This window comes from Bombina bombina, chromosome 2, assembly GCF_027579735.1.
Source record: "Bombina bombina isolate aBomBom1 chromosome 2, aBomBom1.pri, whole genome shotgun sequence".
NCBI lineage: Eukaryota > Metazoa > Chordata > Amphibia > Anura > Bombinatoridae > Bombina > Bombina bombina.
This window is the reverse complement of record NC_069500.1, coordinates 1,425,073,493-1,425,090,613: the sequence shown is the minus strand read 5'-3', so window position 1 is coordinate 1,425,090,613 and position 17,121 is coordinate 1,425,073,493.

The window sequence follows — 17,121 nt, the reverse complement described above, 5'->3', positions numbered from 1 at the left end:
CCTGAATAACGAGGCATCACGGCAATACTTTGAAAATGGCTGGAAGCAATCAGAATCGCTTCCAGCTGCTTTAAACACCTACGTCGTACAGGGTATAAAGCTTGTCTTTAAAGACCAGTTTGTGTAAGACGTACCCTGTACGACATGAGTCGTTAAGGGGTTAAAAACATACATTAGATAAAAGTAGAATTTAGTGACGTAACATACGATCTGTCTGTCTCAGTCCGACACAGATCAATGCTTACGTCACTACAGATGTTCCGAATGCAAGTTCGGCACAATTATTATTATCGGTTATTTGTAGAGCGCCAACAGATTCCGCAGCGCTATATCTGACTACTTTGGCTAGTTAACAAAAGTCTACCAGGTACCCTCGCCACTATTCCGGCCCAGCGTACCTGGTTTTCAATCCGCCGCCCTGGAGGCGGCAAATGCCATAGGAATCAATGGGAGTCTGAAAGCAGCGAAAGCTCATGTTCGCTGCTGCCCGATATCCTATTGATTCCTATTGTAATGTCTACACACACCCTAACATGTACCCAAGTCTAAACACCCCTAATCTGCCCCCCCTACACCGCGGCCACCTACATTATACTTATTAACCCCTAACAGCCGCTACCGGAGCCCACCACCACTCTAATCAACGTATTAACCCCTAAACCGCTGTTCCCGGAGTCCACCACCACTAAAGTGTTTAACTCCTAAACCGCCACTCCAGGAGCCCACCGCCACCTACATTATATTTATTAACCCCTAATCTGCCCCCCTACACCGCCGCCACTATATTAAATTTATTAACCCCTAAACCTAAGTCTAACCATAACACCCCCTAACTTAAATATAATTTAAATAAATCTAAATAAATAGTCCTATAATTAACAAAAGTATTCCTATTTAAAACTAAATACTTACCTATAAAATTAACCCTAACGGCTAGATTACAAGTTTTGTCAGTAAAGACTTGCGTTGCTAACGAGCCTTTTTTTCCAGCGCCTACTCTAAACAACGTTAATATTACAAGTTTTCTGAATGGCTGCGTTAGCCTCAGAAAAGTGAGCGTTGATCAAATTTAGCGCCACTTCTCACTGTAATACCAGCGCTGCTTACGGTAGCGGTAAGCTGGCTAAAACGTGCTTGTGCACGATTTCCCGATAGGAAACAATGGGGCTGAGCCGGATGAAAAAAAAACTAACATCTGCAAAAAAGCAGCGTCCAGCTCCTAACGCAGCCCTATTGTTTCCTATGGGAAAATACTTTCTAAGTCTACACCTAATACTCTAACATGAACCCCGAGTCTAAACACCCCTAACCTTACACTTATTAACCCCTAATCTGCCGCCCCAGACATCGCCGACACCTACATTATACTATTAACCCCTGTTCTGCCACTCCGGAAACCGCCGCCACCTACATTATACCTATGAACCCCTAATCTGCTGCCCCCAACTTTGCCGCCATCTACATACTATTTATTAACCCCTAACCTGCCACCCCAATGTCGCCGCCACCTACCTACACTTATTAACCCCTAATCTGCTGCCCCCAACGTCGCCGATACTATATTAAATGTATTAACCCCTAAACCTAAGTCTAACCCTAACCCTAACAACCCCCTAACTTAAATCTATTTTTAATAAATCTAAATAAAATTGCTATAATTAAAAAATGTATTCATATTTAAAACTAAATACTTACCTGTAAAATAAACCCTAATATAGCTACAATATAAATTATAATTATATTATAGCTATTTTAGGATTTATTTTTATTTTACGGGCAACTTTGTATTTATTTTAACTAAGTACGATAGTTATTAAATAGTTATTAACTATTTAATAACTACCTAGCTAAAATAAATAAAAATTTACCTGTAAAATAAACCCTAACCACAATTACACCTAACACTACTCTATAATTAAATTAATTACATAAACTACCTACAATTAAATACAATTAAATTAAATTACGAAAAAAAAAAACACTAAATTACAGAAAATAAAAAAGAAATTACAATATTTTAAACTATTTACACCTAATCTAATCCCCCTAATAAAATAAAAAAGCCTCCCAAAATAATAAATTTCCCTTCCCTATACTAAATTACAAAAATAATCAGCTTTTCTCCAACATTGGTGTGTCCGGTCCACGGCGTCATCCATTACTTGTGGGATATTCTCCTCCCCTACAGGGAATGGCAAGGAGAGCACACAGCAAAAGCTGTCCATATAGTCCCCCTCTGGCTCCGCCCCCCCTAGTCATTCTCCTTGCCGCTCTGAACAAGTAGCATCTCCACGGGGATGGTGAGGAGTTTGTGGTGTTAGTTGTAGTTTTTTATTCTTCTATCAAGAGTTTGTTATTTTAAAATAGTGCTGGTATGTACTATTTACTCTGAAACAGAGAGAGATGTAGAGTTCTGTTTGAAAGAGGAGTACGATTTTAGCAGCAGTAACTAAAATCAATTGCTGTTCCCACACAGGACTGTTGAGCTTAGAGAACTTCAGTTGGGGGAAACAGTTAGCAGACTTTTCTGCTCAAGGTATGACTAGCAATTTTTCTAACAAGACTGTGTAGTGCTGGAAGGCTGTCATTTTTCCCTCATGGGGATCGGTAAGCCATTTTCTTAGTCTCAAGCAGAATAAAGGGCTTAATATGGGCTATAAACTGGTAGACACCTTTAGGGGCTAAATCGATTGCTTTATTTAAGTATTATATGCAGTTTGAAGTGAATTTCACACTTTTTTAATATTGGGGAACGTTTTTAGCACCAGACACTTGTTAAGACACCTTCTCAGTCAGGAAGGGCCTTTCTCTGTAGTAGGCAGAGCCTCATTTTCGCGCCATTATTGCGCAGTTACTTTTGAGTTCAGTACATGCAGCTGCATGTGTGAGGGTCTGGTATCCACTGAAAACGTTCCTAGAAGGCTTCAAATACCCCCCTGGGATTGGTGAAGTCGCAACAAAGGCTGTGGCTGGGACTGTAAGGGGGTTAAAATTGTAAACGGCTCCGGTTTCCACATTTTAAGGGTTAACAGCTTGAAAATTGGGGTGCAATACTTTGAATGCATTAAGACACTGTGGTGAAAATTTGGTAAAGATTGGATAATTCCTTCATAGTTTTTCACATATTCAGTAATAAAGTGTGCCCTGTTTAACATTTAAAGAGACAGTAACGGTTTTGTATTAAAACGTTTTTTGTGCTTTATTAACCAGTTTAAGCCTGTTTAACATGCCTGTACCTTCAGATAAATCATGTTCTGTATGTATGGAAGCCAATGTGGTTCCCCCTTCAAATATGTGTGATAATTGTGCCATAGCGTCCAAACAAAGTAAGGACAGTACTGTCACAAATAGTAAAGTTGCACAGGATGATTCCTCAGATGAAGGAAGTAGACATAGTTCTACATCATCTCCTTCTGTGTCTATACCAGTTATGCCCGCGCAGGCGACCCCTAGTACTTCTAGCGCGCCAATGCTTGTTACTATGCAACAATTGACGGCAGTAATGGATAACTCCATAGCAAATATTTTATCCAAAATGCCAGCATTTCAGAGAAAGCGCGATTGCTCTGTTTTAAACACTGTAGAGCAGGAGGGCGCTGATGATAATTTTTCTGTCATACCCTCACACCAATCTAAAGTGGCAGTGAGGGAGGGTTTGTCAGATGGGGAAATTTCTGATACAGGAAGAATTTCTCAGCAGGCAGAACCTGATGTTGTGACATTTAAATTTAAATTAGAGCATCTCTGCGCATTACTTAAGGAGGTGCTATCTACTCTGGATGATTGTGACAATCTGGTCATCCCAGAAAAATTGTGCAAGATGGACAAGTTCCTTGAGGTCCCGGTGCACCCTGATGCTTTTCCGATACCTAAACCGGTGGCGGACATAGGCCTAGATTTGGAGTTTGGCGTTAGCCGTGAAAACCAGCGTTAGAGGCTCCTAACGCTGGTTTTAGGCTACCGCCGGTATTTGGAGTCACTCAGGAAAGGATCTAACGCTCACTTTTCAGCCGCAACTTTTCCATACCGCAGATCCCCTTACGTAAATTGCGTATCCTATCTTTTCAATGGGATCTTTCTAACTCCGGTATTTAGAGTCGTGTCTGAAGTGAGCGTTAGACATCTAACGACAAAACTCCAGCCGCAGGAAAAAAGTCAGTAGTTAAGAGCTTTCTGGGCTAACACCGGTTTATAAAGCTCTTAACTACTGTGCTCTAAAGTACACTAACACCCATAAACTACCTATGTACCCCTAAACCGAGGTCCCCCCACATCGCTGCAACTCGATTCAATTTTTTTAACCCCTAATCTGCGGACCGCCACCTACGTTATACTTATGTACCCCTAATCTGCTGCCCCTAACACCGCCGACCCCTGTATTATATTTATTAACTCCTAACCTGCCCCCCACAACGTCGCCTCCACCTACCTACACTTATTAACCCCTAATCTGCCGACCGCAAAGCGCCGCCACCTACGTTATCCTTATGTACCCCTAATCTGCTGCCCCTAACACCGCCGACCCCTATATTATATTTATTAACCCCTAATCTGCCCCCCACAACGTCGCCTCCACCTACCTACATTTATTAACCCCTAATCTGCCGACCGCAAAGCGCCGCCACCTACGTTATCCTTATGTACCCCTAATCTGCTGCCCCTAACACCGCCGACCCCTATATTATATTTATTAACCCCTAATCTGCCCCCCACATCGTCGCCTCCACCTGCCTACACTTATTAACCCCTAATCTGCCGACCGGAGCTCACCGCTATTCTAATAAATGTATTAACCCCTAAAGCTAAGTCTAACCCTAACACTAACACCCCCCTAAGTTAAATATAATTTACATCTAACGAAATTAATTAACTCTTATTAAATAAATTATTCCTATTTAAAGATAAATACTTACCTGTAAAATAAATCCTAATATAGCTACAATATAAATTATAATTATATTATAGCTATTTTAGGATTTATATTTATTTTACAGGTAACTTTGTATTTATTTTAACCCGGTACAATAGCTATTAAATAGTTAAGAACTATTTAATAGCTAAAATAGTTAAAATAATTACAAAATTACCTGTAAAATAAATCCTAACCTAAGTTACAATTAAACCTAACACTACACTATCAATAAATTAATTAAATAAACTACCTACAATTACATACAATTAAACCTAACACTACACTATCAATAAATTAATTAAATACAATTCCTACAAATAAATACAATTAAATAAACTAGCTAAAGTACAAAAAATAAAAAAGAACTAAGTTACAAAAAATAAAAAAATATTTACAAACATAATAAAAATATTACAACAATTTTAAACTAATTACACCTACTCTAAGCCCCCTAATAAAATAACAAAGCCCCCCAAAATAAAAAAATGCCCTACCCTATTCTATATTACTAAAGTTCAAAGCTCTTTTACCTTACCAGCCCTGAACAGGGCCCTTTGCGGGGCATGCCCCAAAGAATTCAGCTCTTTTGCCTGTAAAAAAAAACATACAATACCCCCACCCCAACATTACAACCCACCACCCACATACCCCTAATCTAACCCAAACCCCCCTTAAATAAACCTAACACTAAGCCCCTGAAGATCTTCCTACCTTATCTTCACCCTGCCAGGTTCACCGATCCGTCCTGAAGAGCTCCTCCGATGTCCTGATCCAAGCCCAAGTGGGAGGCTGAAGAGGTCCATGATCCGGCTGAAGTCTTCATCCAAGCGGGAGCTGAAGAGGTCCATGATCCAGATGAAGTCTTCATCCAAGCGGGAGCTGAAGAGGTCCATGATCCGGATGAAGTCTTCTATCAACGGCATCTTCAATCTTCTTTCTTCCGGATCCATCTTGCAGACCTCCGACGCGGAACATCCTCTTCTCCCGACACCTATTAGCCGAATGACGGTTCCTTTAAGGGACGTCATCTAAGATGGCGTCCCTCGAATTCCGATTGGCTGATAGGATTCTATCAGCCAATCGGAATTAAGGTAGGAATATTCTGATTGGCTGATGGAATCAGCCAATCAGAATCAAGTTCAATCCAATTTCAAGTTCAATTCTGATTGGCTGATCGGAACAGCCAATAGAATGCAAGCTCAATCTGATTGGCTGATTGGATCAGCCAATCGGATTGAACTTGATTCTGATTGGCTGATTCCATCAGCCAATCAGAATATTCCTACCTTAATTCCGATTGGCTGATAGAATCCTATCAGCCAATCGGAATTCGAGGGACGCCATCTTGGATGACGTCCCTTAAAGGAACCGTCATTCGGCTAGTAGGCGTCGGGAGAAGAGGATGTTCCGCGTCGGAGGTCTGCAAGATGGATCCGGAAGAAAGAAGATTGAAGATGCCGTTGATAGAAGACTTCATCCGGATCATGGACCTCTTCAGCTCCCGCTTGGATGAAGACTTCATCCGGATCATGGACCTCTTTAGCTCCCACTTGGATGAAGACTTCAGCTGGATCATGGACCTCTTCAGGATCAGGACATCGGAGGAGCTCTTCAGGACGAATCGGTGAACCTGGCAGGGTGAAGATAAGGTAGGAAGATCTTCAGGGGCTTAGTGTAAGGTTTATTTAAGGGGGGTTTGGGTTAGATTAGGGGTATGTGGATGGTGGGTTGTAATGTTGGGGGGGGTATTGTATGTTTTTTTTTACAGGCAAAAGAGCTGAATTCTTTGGGGCATGCCCCGCAAAGGGCCCTGTTCAGGGCTGGTAAGGTAAAAGAGCTTTGAACTTTAGTAATATAGAATAGGGTAGGGCATTTTTTTATTTTGGGGGGCTTTGTTATTTTATTAGGGGGCTTAGAGTAGGTGTAATTAGTTTAAAATTGTTGTAATATTTTTATTATGTTTGTAAATATTTTTTTATTTTTTGTAACTTAGTTCTTTTTTATTTTTTGTACTTTAGCTAGTTTATTTAATTGTATTTATTTGTAGGAATTGTATTTAATTAATTTATTGATAGTGTAGTGTTAGGTTAATTGTAGGTAATTGTAGGTAGTTTATTTAATTAATTTATTGATAGTGTAGTGTTAGGTTTAATTGTAACTTAGGTTAGGATTTATTTTACAGGTAATTTTGTAATTATTTTAACTATTTTAGCTATTAAATAGTTCTTAACTATTTAATAGCTATTGTACCTGGTTAAAATAAATACAAAGTTACCTGTAAAATAAATATAAATCCTAAAATAGCTATAATATAATTATAATTTATATTGTAGCTATATTAGGATTTATTTTACAGGTAAGTATTTATCTTTAAATAGGAATAATTTATTTAATAAGAGTTAATTAATTTCGTTAGATGTAAATTATATTTAATTTAGGGGGGTGTTAGTGTTAGGGTTAGACTTAGCTTTAGGGGTTAATACATTTATTAGAATAGCGGTGAGCTCCAGTCGGCAGATTAGGGGTTAATAATTGAAGTTAGGTGTCGGCGATGTTAGGGAGGGCAGATTAGGGGTTAATACTATTTATTATAGGCTTAGTGAGGCGGATTAGGGGTTAATAACTTTATTATAGTAGCGCTCAGGTCCGGTCGGCAGATTAGGGGTTAATAAGTGTAGGCAGGTGGAGGCGACGTTGTGGGGGGCAGATTAGGGGTTAATAAATATAATATAGGGGTCGGCGATGTTAGGGCAGCAGATTAGGGGTACATAGGGATAATGTAAGTATCGGCGGTTTACGGAGCGGCAGATTAGGGGTTAATAATAATATGCAGGGGTCAGCGATAGCGGGGGCGGCAGATTAGGGGTTAATAAGTGTAAGGTTAGGGGTGTTTAGACTCGGGGTACATGTTAGGGTGTTAGGTGCAGACGTAGGAAGTGTTTCCGCATAGCAAACAATGGGGCTGCGTTAGGAGCTGAATGCGGCTTTTTTGCAGGTGTTAGGTTTTTTTTCAGCTCAAACAGCCCCATTGTTTCCTATGGGAGAATCGTGCACAAGCACGTTTTTGAGGCCGCTTGCGTAAGCAACTCTGGTATCGAGAGTTGAAGCTGCGTTAAAAATGCTCTATGCTCCTTTTTTGGAGCCTAACGCAGCCTTTATGTGGACTCTCAATACCAGAGTTATTTTTATGGTGTGGCCAGAAAAAAGCCGGCGTTAGTTTTTCGGGTCGTTACCGACAAAACTCCAAATCTAGCCGATAGTGAATAAGGAGTGGGAGAAGCCAGGCATTCCTTTTGTCCCTCCTCCTATATTTAAGAAATTGTTCCCTATGGTCGACCCCAGGAAGGACTTATGGCAAACAGTCACTAAAGTCGAGGGGGCAGTTTCTACACTAGCCAAACGCATGACCATTCCTATTGAGGACAATTGTGCTTTCAAAGATCCTATGGATAAAAAATTGGAGGGTTTGCTTAAAAAGATTTTTGTACAGCAAGGTTACCTCCTTCAACCTATTTTGTGCATTATTCCTGTCACTACAGCGGCGTGGTTCTGGTTCGAGGAACTGGAAAAGTCGCTCAGTAGGGAGACTCCTTGAGGAAGTCATGGACAAAATTCACGCACTTATGTTAGCTAATTCCTTTATTTTAGACGCCGCTTTGCAGTTAGCGAGGTTAGCGGCGAAAAATTCAGGGTTTGCAATTGTGGCGCGCAGAGCGCTCTGGCTAAAGTCTTGGTCGGCGGATGTATCTTCCAAGACAAAATTGCTTAATATCCCTTTCAAAGGTAAGACCCTTTTTGGGCCAGAATTGAAAGAGATTATTTCAGACATCACTGGGGGAAAGGGCCATGCCCTCCCACAAGATAGACCTTTCAAGGCTAAGAATAAGTCCAATTTTCGTTCCTTTCGCAATTTCAGGAACGGACCGGCTTCCAACTCTGCAGCCTCTAGACAAGAGGGTAACGTTTCCCAGACCAAACCAGCTTGGAAACCAATGCAAGGCTGGAACAAGGGTAAACAGGCCAAGAAGCCTGCTGCTGCTACCAAAACAGCATGAAGGGGTAGCCCCCGATCCGGGACCGGATCTAGTAGGGGGCAGACTCTCTCTCTTTGTTCAGGATCCCTGGGCACTAGAAATAGTCTCTCAGGGTTATCTTCTAGAATTCAAGGAAATACCCCCAAGGGGAAGGTTCCACATGTCTCACTTATCTTCAAAACAACTAGAAATACTAATTGTACAAAGGGATACAGTTAGGATTATTAGAAAAGAATACCACAAAGAAAATTATTTCTTTAACTCCAAATAATCATATGAATATGAGGACTACTCTATTTGTTTAAAATGTTCCATTACATTCATACTTTAATACTTTATTGTTACAACTAGGAACAAACATTCACACAGAAGTAGCCTGAAAGGGTTAAAAACACTTAAACCCAGTTAAATTAAATGGATATAGTCAGCAATGCTCTATGTATTCAGCCTGATGCCCACAGAATTATTGTGCAAGATAAGCTAAGCCCTTACAATCCGAGGGCTATTTTACTTTTAAATTGTTATGTTTTTTAAAGGTAAATAGTAGGCACCAGGATTCAGCAAATATATAGGTATATACGAATTCTATTATTAACTAGGCAAGCAGTTAAAAAAGCGACAGACAGGAGTCCAGCAGGAGAAGCTAGTTCTCTCCTGTCTGTCGCTTTTTTAACTGCTTGCCTAGTTAATAATAGAATTCGTATATACCTATATATTTGCTGAATCCTGGTGCCTACTATTTACCTTTAAAAAACATAACAATTTAAAAGTAAAATAGCCCTCGGATTGTAAGGGCTTAGCTTATCTTGCACAATAATTCTGTGGGCATCAGGCTGAATACATAGAGCATTGCTGACTATATCCATTTAATTTAACTGGGTTTAAGTGTTTTTAACCCTTTCAGGCTACTTCTGTGTGAATGTTTGTTCCTAGTTGTAACAATAAAGTATTAAAGTATGAATGTAATGGAACATTTTAAACAAATAGAGTAATCCTCATATTCATATGATTATTTGGAGTTAAAGAAATAATTTTCTTTGTGGTATTCTTTTCTAATAATCCTAACTGTATCCCTTTGTACAATTAGTATTTCTAGTTGTTTAGTTCTACCCTCTAAGAATCCACATTAGATGTGCACCATAATTATTACAAGTGATTACTGAGTATTGGTATATTATATACCGTCTTTGATTTACATAATAGGTACAACATCTAATTACTGACTAACTCCTACTATCCCCCACCACACTTTTCATCACTTATCTTCAAACCAAATAAAGAGACAGGCGTTCTTACATTGTGTAGAAGACCTGTTAAAGATGGGAGTGATACACCTAGTTCCAACTGTGGAACAAGGTCAGGGGTTTTACTCAAATCTGTTTGTAGTTCCCAAAAAAGAGGGAACTTTCAGACCAATTCTGGATTTAAAAATTCTAAACAAATTTCTCAGAGTTCCATCGTTCAAAATGGAAACCATTCGAACAATTTTACCTACAGTCCAGGAGGGTCAATATATGACTACCGTGGATTTAAAGGATGCGTATCTACATATTCCTATCCACAAAGATCATCATCAGTTCCTAAGGTTCGCTTTTCTGGACAAGCATTATCAGTTTTTGGCTCTCCCATTCGGGCTAGCCACTGCTCCCAGAATTTTCACAAAGGTGCTCGGGTCCCTTCTAGCGGTTCTAAGACCAAGGGGTATTGCAGTGGCACCTTATCTGGATGACATTCTAATTCAAGCATCGTCTCTTTCCAAAGCAAAGGCCCATAAAAGACATTGTTCTAGCCTTTCTCAGATCTCACGGGTGGAAGGTGAACGTAGAAAAGAGTTCCCTGTCTCCGTTGGCAAGAGTTCCCTTTTTGGGAACAATAATAGATTCTTTAGAAATGAAGATCTTCCTGACAGAAGTCAGAAATTCAAAGCTTCTAAACGCTTGTCAAGTTCTTCACTCTATTCTGCAGTCTTCCATAGCTCAGTGCATGGAAGTAGTAGGGTTGATGGTTGCAGCAATGGACATAGTCCCTTTTGCTCGAATTCATCTAAGACCATTACAACTGTGCATGCTCAAGCAGTGGAATGGGGACTATACAGACTTGTCTCCAATGATTCAAGTAGACCAGATGACCAGAGACTCACTCCGTTGGTGGTTGACCCAGGTTCACCTGTCCCAGGGAATGAGTTTCTGCTGACCAGAGTGGGTCACGACCGACGCCAGTCTATTAGGCTGGGGTGCGGTCTGGGATTCCCTGAAAGCTCAGGGTCTATGGTCTCAGGAAGAGTCTCTTCTCCCGATAAACATCCTGGAACTGAGAGCGATATTCAATGCTCTCCGGGCTTGGCCTCAACTAGCGAAGGCCGGATTCATATAGACAACCTGACGACTGTAGCTTACATCAACCATCAGAGGGGAACAAGGAGTTCCTTGGCGATGAGAGAGGTGTCCAAAATCAGCAAATGGGCGGAGGATCACTCCTGCCACCTATCTGCAATCCACATCCCAGGAGTAGACAACTGGGAGGCGGATTATCTGAGTCGTCAGACTTTCCATCCGGAGGAGTGGGAACTTCACCCGGAGGTGTTTGCCCAGTTGACTCAATTATGGGGCATTCCAGACATGGATCTGATGGCGTCTCGTCAGAACTTCAAGGTTCCTTGCTACGGGTCTAGATCCAGGGATCCCAAGGCGACTCTAGTGGATGCATTAGTGGCGCCTTGGTCGTTCAACCTAGCTTATGCGTTTCCACCGTTCCCTCTCCTTCCCAGGCTTGTAGCCAGGATCAAACAGGAGAAGGCCTCGGTGATTCTGATAGCTCCTGCGTGGCCGCGCAGGACTTGGTATGCAGACCTGGTGAATATGTCATCGGCTTCACCATGGAAGCTACCTTTGAGACAGGATCTTCTAGTACAAGGTCCATTCGAACATCCAAATCTAGTTTCTCTCCAGCTGAATGCTTGGAAATTGAACGCTTGATTTTATCCAAGCGTGGGTTTTCAAATTCAGTGATAGATACTCTGGTATAAGCCAGAAAACCTGTGACTAGAAAGATTTACCATAAAATATGGAAAAAATATATCTGTTGGTGTGAATCCAAGGGATTCTCCTGGAGTAAGATTAAAATTCCTAAGATTTCTGCTTTACACAAACGACTGGCAGCTGTGCCAGAGATACAAGCTTTTGTACAGGCTTTGGTCAGAATCCAGCCTGTTTACAGACCCATGACTCCTCCTTGGAGTCTAAATTTTGTTCCTTCAGTTCTTCAAGGGGTTCCATTTGAACCTTTACATTCCATAGATACCAAATTACTTTTCTTGGAAAGTTCTGTTTTGGTTGTTATTTCTTCTGCTAGAAGAGTTTCTGAATTATCTGCTTTGCAGTGTGATCCACCCTATCTGGTGTTCCATTCAGATAAGGTTGTTTTGCGTACTAAGCCTGGTTTTCCTCCGAAAGTTGTTCCAACAAGAATGTTAACCAGCTAATACTTGTTCCTTCTCTGTGTCCGAATCCAGTTTCAAAGAAGGAACGTTTGTTACACAATTTAGATGTAGTTCGTGCTTTAAAGTCCTATTTAGAAGCCACAAAGGATTTTAGACAAACCTCATCTTTGTTTGTCGTTTACTCTAGTAAGAGGAGAGGGCAAAAAAAGCTACTGATACCTCTCTTCTTTCGAGAAAAGTATTATCAGATTGACTTATGAGACTGCCCAACGGCAGCCTCCTGAACAAATCACAGCTCACTCTACTAGGGCTGTGGCTTCCCATGAGCCTTCAAGAACGAGGCTTCTGTTGATCAGATATATAAGGCAGAGACTTGGTCTTCTCTGCACACTTTTCCAGATTCTACAAATTTGATACTTATGCTTCTTCGGAGGCTATTTTTGGGAGAAAGGTTTTGCAAGCCGTGGTGCCTTCTGTTTAGGTAACCTGATTGGCTCCCTCCCTTCATCCGTGTCCTAAAGCTTTGGTATTGGTTCCCACAAGTAATGGATGACGCCATGGACCGGACACACCAATGTTGAAGAAAACAGAATTTATGCTTACCTGATAAATTACTTTCTCCAACGGTGTGTCCGGTCCACGGCCCGCCCTGGTTTTTTTAATCAGGTTTGAAAAAATGTCTTTCTCTATACACTACAGTCACCACAGCACCCTATGGTTTCTCCTTTTTCTCCTAACCGTCGGTTGAATGACTGGGGGGGCGGAGCCAGAGGGGGACTATATGGACAACTCTTGCTGTGTGCTCTCCTTGCCATTCCCTGTAGGGGAGGAGAATATACCACAAGTAATGGATGACGCCATGGACCGGACACACCATTGGAGAAAGTAATTTATCAGGTAAGCATAAATTCTGTTTTTTACCAGCCCTTAAAATGGCTTTTTGAGGGGAATTGCCCCAAAGTAATCAGCTCTTTTACCTGTAAAAAAAAAATACAATACCCCCCACAACATTACAACCCACCACCCACATACCCCTACTCTAAAACCCACCCAATCCCCCCTTAAAAAAACCTAACACTAACCCCCTGAAGATCACCCTACCTTGAGCCGTATTCACCCAGCCGGGCCGAAGTCTTCATCCGATCAGGGCAGAAGAGGTCCTCCAGACGGCAAAAGTCTTCATCCAGGCTCCATCTTCTATCTTCATCCTTCCGGCGCGGATCGGGTCCATCTTCATCCCAGCCGAGTGGGTCCATCTTCATCCGGAGTCCTTGCGACGAATGACGATTCCTTTAAGTGACGTCATCCAAGATGGCATCCCTCAAATTCCGATTTGCTGATAGGATTCTATCAGCCAATCGGAAGTAAGGTAGGAAAAATCCGATTGGCTGATCTAATCGGATTGACCTTGCATTCTATTGGCTGATCGGAGCAGGCAATAGAATGCAAGGTCAATCCGATTGGCTGATTGGATCAGCCAATCGGATTGAACTTCAATCCGATTGGCTGATTGAATCAGCCAATCAGATTTTTCCTACCGTAATTCTGATTGGCTGATAGAATCCTATCAGCCAATCGGAATTCGAGGGACACCATCTTCTGCCATCTTCTGCTGTCTGGAGGACTTCTGCTCCGATCGGATGAAGACTTCGGCCCGGCTGGGTGAAGACAGCTCAAGGTAGGGTGATCTTCAGGGGTTTAGTGTTAGGTTTTTTTAAGGGGGGATTGGGTGGGTTTTAGAGTAGGGGTATGTGGGTGGTGGGTTGTAATGTTGTGGGGGGTATTGTATTTTTTTTTTACAGGTAAAAGAGCTGATTACTTTGGGGCAATGCCCCGCAAAAAGCCCTTTTAAGGGCTGGTAAAAGAGCTGATTACTTTTGTAATTTAGTATAGGGTAGGGAATTTTATTATTTTGGGGGGCTTTTTTATTTTATTAGGGGGATTAGATTAGGTGAAATTAGTTTAAAATATTGTAATTTCTTTTTTATTTTCTGTAATTTAGTGTTTTTTTTTCTTGTAATTTAGTTTATTTAATTTAATTGTATTTAATTGTAGGTAGTTTATGTAATTAATTTAATTATAGAGTAGTGTTAGGTGTAATTGTAAATTAGGTTAGGGTTTATTCTACAGGTAAATTTGTATTTATTTTAGCTAGGTAGTTATTAAATAGTTAATAACTATTTAATAACTATTGTACCTAGTTAAAATAAATACAAAATTGCCTGTAAAATAAAAATAAATCCTAAAATAGCTATAATGTAATTATTAGTTATATTGTAGCTATCTTAGGGTTTATTTTACAGGTAAGTATTTAGTTTTAAATAGGAATAATTTATTTCATTATAGCAATTTTATTTAGATTTATTAAAAATAGATTTAAGTTAGGGGGGTGTTAGAGTTAGGGTTAGACTTAGGTTTAGGGGTTAATACATTTACTATAGTAGCGGCGACGTTGGGTGCGGTAGATTAGGGGTTAATAATTGTAGGTAGGTGTCGGCAATGTTAGGGATGGCAGATTAGGGGTTAAAAAAATGTATTCTAGTGTTTGCGAGGCGGGAGTGCGGCGGTTTAGGGGTTAATACATTTATTAAAGTGGCGGCGATGTACGGTCAGCAGATTAGGGGTTAAGAAGTGTTTTTATAGTGTTTGCAATGTGGGGGGGCCTCGGTTTAGGGGTTCATAGGTAGTTTATGGGTGTTAGTGTACTTTGTAGCACTTTAGTTAAGAGCTTTATGTTCCGACGTTAGCCCATAAAGCTCTTAACTACTGACAACTAAATATGGTAGGAGTCTTAGAGGTAGAGGCTGAACCGCTCACTTCTTACAAGACTTGTAATACTGGTGTTAAGAAAATCCCATTAAAAAGATAGGATACGCAATTGACGTAAGGGGATTTGCGGTAGCCAAAAGTCGCGGAAAAAAAGTGAGTGTTACACCTGTACCTGCCAAACTCGTAATACCAGCGGGCGTTAAAAAGCAGCATTAGTTTTAGCCCTAACGCAGAACTCGTAATCTAGCATTTAGATAGCTACAAAATAACTAATAGTTACATTGTAGCTAGCTTAGGATTTATTTTTATTTTACAGGCAAGTTTGTATTTATTTTAACTAGGTAGAATAGTTATTAAATAGTTATTAACTATTTAATAACTACCTAGTTAAAATAAAGACAAAAGTACCGGTACAATAAAACCTAACCTAAGTTACAATTACACCTAGCACTACACTATAATTAAATAAATTACCTACATTAACTACAATTAAATAAAATTAAATAAAATTATCTAAAGTACAAAAAAAACAAAAGACTAAATTACAGAAAATAATAAAATAATTACAAGATTTTTAAACTAATTACACCTAATCTAATCTCCCTAATAAAATAAAAAAGCCCCCCAAAATAATAAAAAGCCCTACCCTATACTAAATTACAAATAGCACTTATAAGGGCTTTTTGCAGGGCATTGCATCAAAATAATCAGCTCTTTTACCTGAAAAGAAAAGTACAATACCCCCCCAACATTAAAACCCACCACCCACACACCTAACCCTACTCTAAAACCCACCCAATCCCCCCTTAAAAAAAACTAGCACTAACCCCTTGAAGATCACCTTACCTTGAGAAGTCTTCACCCAACCGGGCCGAAGTCCTCAACGAAGCCGGGCGAAGTGGTCCTCCAGACGGGCAGAAGTCTTCATCGAAGCCGGGCAGAAGAGGTCCTCCAGACGGGCAGAAGTCTTCATCCAGACGGCATCTTCTATCTTCATCCATCTGGCGCGGAGTGGCTCCATCTTCAAGACATCCGACGCCTTCTTGAACAATGACGGGTCCTTTAAGTGACGTCATCCAAGATGGTGTCCCTTCAATTCCGATTGGCTGATAGAATTCTATCAGCCAATCGGAATTAAGGTAGGAGAAATCCTATTGGTTGATGCAATCAGCCAATAGGATTGAAGTTCAATCCTTTTGGCTGATCCAATCAGCCAATAGGATTGAGCATGCATTCTATTGGCTGTTCCAATCAGCTTAAAGTACCCGTCATTGTTCAAGAAGACGTCGATGGAAGAGGATTCTCTGTGTCGGATGTCTTGAAGATGGAGCCACTCCGCGCCGGATGGATGAAGATAGAAGATGCCGTCTGGATGAAGAATTCTGCCCGTCTGGAGGACCTCTTCTGCCCAGCTTCGATGAAGACATCTGCCCATCTGGAAGACCACTTCGCCCGGCTTCGTTGAGGACTTCGGCCCGGTTGGGTGAAGACTTCTCAAGGTAAGGTGATCTTCAAGGGGTTAGTATTAGGTTTTTTTAAGGGGGGATTGGGTGGTTTTTAGAGTAGGGTTGGGTGTGTGGGTGGTGGGTTTTAATGTTGGGGGGGTATTGTACTTTTCTTTTCAGGTAAAAGAGCTGATTACTTTGGGGCATTGCCCTGCAAAAAGCCCTTTTAAGGGCTATTTGTAATTTAGTATAGGGTAGGGCTTTTTATTATTATTTTTTTTTTTTATTATTGTAATTATTTTATTATTTTCTGTAATTTAGTGTTTTTTTTCGTACTTTAGATAATTGTATTTAATTGTAGTTAATTGTAGTTAATTTATTTAATTTATTTAATTAAAGTGTAGTGTTAGGTGTAATTGTAACTTAGGTTAGGTTTTATTTTACAGGTACTTTTGTATTTATTTTAGCTAGGTAGTTATTAAATAGTTAATAACTATTTAATAAATATTGTACCTAGTTAAA